The sequence below is a fragment of the Nicotiana tomentosiformis genome, chromosome 5 (assembly GCF_000390325.3).
Source record: "Nicotiana tomentosiformis chromosome 5, ASM39032v3, whole genome shotgun sequence".
Taxonomy (NCBI): Eukaryota; Viridiplantae; Streptophyta; class Magnoliopsida; order Solanales; family Solanaceae; genus Nicotiana; species Nicotiana tomentosiformis.
This window is the reverse complement of record NC_090816.1, coordinates 117,695,662-117,699,816: the sequence shown is the minus strand read 5'-3', so window position 1 is coordinate 117,699,816 and position 4,155 is coordinate 117,695,662. Positions and strand designations below refer to the sequence as shown.

At 35.3% G+C, this 4,155-nt stretch overlaps 1 long non-coding RNA gene across 1 annotated transcript; it reads left to right on the top strand.

The window, feature by feature from the left end:
* The first annotated feature begins 303 nt into the window (after nt 1-303).
* On the top strand, nt 304-3,633 carry LOC104121574 (uncharacterized). Its single transcript, XR_691973.4, has 2 exons — nt 304-938; nt 1,631-3,633. It is a non-coding gene; the product is annotated as an uncharacterized lncRNA (long non-coding RNA).
* Nucleotides 3,634-4,155: the final 522 nt, after the last annotated feature.

Genomic DNA, 4,155 nt, shown 5'->3' with positions numbered 1-4,155 from the left:
ATTTTTGGATAAATACGAAAAAATAAAAAAGGGGATTAGTTTCACTTTTAATATAGATTTAGTTTAGTCAATTTATTTTTGAAAAGAGAATGTATTTTGGGTTGATTCTTGTCTTAAAAGGTCCAATTTTTGCCCAACTCCATTTAACCTAGGCCCAAAATCGGATAGCCCAACCCCTGAAACCCGCCAGACCCCCTATTTAATCTGGACCTTCCATTCTTCCCCATCCAATGGTTCATATCCTTCCCCACAACCATATAAAACCTTAATATCTCCCAAATTCCAAACCCTAAAATTCTCGTCCAGCCGCACCCCTCTCATCTATGCCGCCCCAACTCGCCCTAAACTCGCCGGAAAACTCACAAAAACCGGCGAGTTCACTCATCCGAGTCCCATGGTCCCCCCCCCCCTCATCTTCTCCTTCTTCCACGTAGCACAACCATAACGAACTTCTGACAAAAATATTCCATCTCTCTCACGCACTCTCACACGAAATTTGATTGAAGGCAAGGATAGGATTAATGGAGAGCGTAGGATTGAGTCTCACTCGATCTACTCCCTCCATTTGTCCTTTACTTGTTTCTAAAATCGAATTTTCAGATTTTCATTTTTAAGAAAAGAAGGGAAATTTTTGGAGAGGAAATTTTCAATTTTCAGATTTTTCTAAGTTTAGTTTGAATTCCAGAAAAACGAAAATACAAAAACACTTCTGTCTCTTCGTTTTTAATTTCGGATTTCGTTTTCAAATTATGTAGTTTATTTGAGGTCGTATTTGGTTTCGAGTTTCCGGTGCCGATTCGAGTTTCTGCCCGAGGTTCGTTGAGGTTGAGTTCAGTGGTTCGCGGTTCTTGCTGCAGTATTGATGTTCCTCTCGACTTTTCGTTGTTGTACTCACTTGAAGTGATTCCGAGCAGAATTAATTAAGACCTCTCGTTCAGGTCCATTTCTTGATTCTCACTTATTTTATTTGGTGTGATTAAAGTATGGATAGAGCCATGGGGAATTTACCTAGACTAGTAGTTCTGTTCTTATCATTTGATAATTTGTTTGTTGTTCGAAATGTTTGAGCGTGAGTAGTTGGAAAACTGAAGCGTTCAGGTTACAGTTTAGTTTCCGGCTTAGATCGACTCGTCTCTGGCTTATTAAGTGCCTTGATCTGTTTGTCCTTGCTAGTTTCTGTTTGACGCTTGCACCAATTTGCATCCTTGGTTCACGTTGAAATGCACTTTGATCTTCATGTTTTAAGAACTGTACATCTGTTGCATTCATGAGCAGCTCCTTTAAGTATTTTTGCCTGTTTCCCTAAGATTGCACATGAAATAGGTTGGTTGAATGATCAAGTTGATATTCCAAAAGCATGTGTTAATTGATCCTAAACTCAGTTCTGGTAATTCTTCTTGGTGTTCATAGGTAGTAATAGTGTTTAGGACGAATCCTAGTGGTCCATGTAGTGCGTGAATCGTTGTGCCATCATGTTCTCTTTAATTTTAAAATCTGACTCTGATCTGCATTGGCTTATGTCTTATTGAGCTAGAGCCGTGCTATTTGTCTCGGTTTCTCCGCATTAAATGTTACTGAGTGATAGAATTATCTGTTGCCTACATGAATTTGTGAATTGTTTCCCATATAGTCCATTTGATCGCGAGGTTTGGAAGTCGAGTTGGGGTGCGTTAATTCGGTATGAATTGGAGCAGGTTGTGATATTTGCTAATTGGTATTGGACTGTTGGTTGCACTTGATCTCTTGTGTTGCAGCTGTTGACAGTTTTCATGTTCGTCTCCTGAGTATGTTAGATAAGAATTGTTTAGCCTGACCATGCATGCCAAGAAGTGAAAATGAAATTGGTGCCAAGAATATGAAATATGTGCTTGACTTTGTGAATTGGTTTTGTGTCGGGATGTGCCTGGTGTGAAGTAGTGTATGTATGAGATCCTGTTGCTTCTGAAAATGGATCATTCAATGTGTGAGAATAATTTTTATAGGAACAATAAGTATGACTAAGATTGCTTCTTGAGGAATTTGTCTTATATTTGGGGTAATTATCGTAGTTGGGGGTTTCGGGGATGTCTTGATGTGAATTTCATTGGAACAGAAAGCCATGGCTCTTATCATACTTTGATCTACCACTCCTTAATTTTATTTTATCTTCTCTGTTTCGTCGAGTTTGTTATATTTCTCTTTTCTTCTTTGCGTTTTTTGTGTTGAGTACTATCTTTGTGTGTAGACAATTTTAATTGATAATGTGGATGATGAATCGGGCCGTGGGGTGTGGGGAAAGGCTAAAGCCCGTTAGTGTTTAATTTATTCACATGCCTTAGGGATCGGGCTTGGTCAAATACATTAAATGAGAAATTAAAAGAAAAAGGCTGCCATGAATTGTTCTTTTTAGTTTTATTTTATTTATTTTACTTTTCTTACTTAATCGCTAGGAGCATGTTTAGGCTGACTACACTCGGGTATGCAAATATTAGGGCGCTCCTTTATTTTTAGTTTTGAGGTTAGAGGTCGTCCCTTTAGTTTATTATTTATCCGGGGAATGCCCCGTAGTACTTGTATTTTGAGGTCGCGACGAGCACCGTGAAGGAAGCAGTGTAGGATAGATTAGAACTCTTAGTATATTTTCTTTTAGTATTTCCTTTTCTTTTCTTATTTTTCTTTTATTAGGTGGGGACGACCTCAAGCCTTTTTTGTGCTTATTTTCCTCTTCCTCTTTTTTTTTTTATTATCTCAATTTGAATATTTTAAAAGCCAACTTGATTACGTACTAGTTACGGGACTCGCGGAATGCCTAACACTTTCTCTCCGAGTCAAATGAACCCCCTTATCTAGAATCTCTGGTGCAAACTGGTTTAAAGTCAAATATATTTTTAAGGGAAAATTACTTTTAAATGGTGACTTGGTACACAAAATCCCTTTTAAACAAATATTGTCACTCTTGAATTTGAAAACCCTTATGAGCTTTACAAATCCTTTATTTATTTTAAAGAGGGGTTAGTGAGGTAAAAAAAAAGGGAGGGGGGTGTGACATGTGTGTGTGTGTATTTTCTTTTTTTACAACTGATAAAGAAAAAAGCATACAATAGGAGTTCACTGAGAATCAATATGTTATGTTGTTTCTTTTGCTTCAGTTATATTATTTTTTTCTTGAGTCGATGGTCTAGGAAACAATCTATCTATCTTTATAAGATAGGGATAAAGTCTGAAGTCAAGACTGCGTATACATTATCCTCCTCATACTCTACTTGTAAGATTAGACTGATATTGTTATTGAATACTTTAGTACTTGGTCAAACTTAGAGTCAAATACTACAAGAGAATCAAAGTACTTGAAATGACCCTCTTTTGGGCAGTCACATGGCAAATGCAGAGGAAGACAAGTAGAAGTTGCATCATAATTGCAATTTAAAAGGTAGAAAGTGCAAAATGCCATTGGTCATATACATGAAACTGGAAAATGCCTTTGAAAAAAACTACTGATCAAACTATGGACATGTGAAGTTTTTCTTCCCAAACGTTACAATTTCCAAATTTCCATCAATTTCTCATATATAGCTATCTTGAGTTGTATTTGCGATATTCAGATTGACACCCACTTCAATAAAAAAGTCTGGGCCCAAATTAATCAGGTTTTTATTGGCATCTATACAGCTTCCTCTTCGATTTTAGGTGACACACTTTTCCATTTAATTTGTATAAAAAAGATTAATGTACTTTTATATTTCAAAATAATTTTATTTTAAACTTTATATTTTACCATTAATGAATGTTTTATGATCACAAGTTTCAAAATATATTTTTTTGTTAAACTTTATACTCAATCAAATATTATCACGCTAATTAGAACTCAAAGGAATACTAATTTCTTGAAGAGAGAAAAAGGAAATCCGTAGTAGTTTCACTTAAAAAATACTACTTTTATAGCATTTGGATTCAATTTTTGTATGTGATTACGAGTTTTACTCCAAAAAGAAAAAGGATTGTATTAATTAGAATTATTAACAACTTCGCTAAAGTAGTTATATCAAGTTATAATGGACAAAAAATGTTCTATCTTCTACTCTAATTTATGTAACATCATTTGATTGGAAATAAAAATTTATTTAGGATATAAGTTAAAACAGAAGATAACTATAGCACGAAAAGTAAGACTAAAGG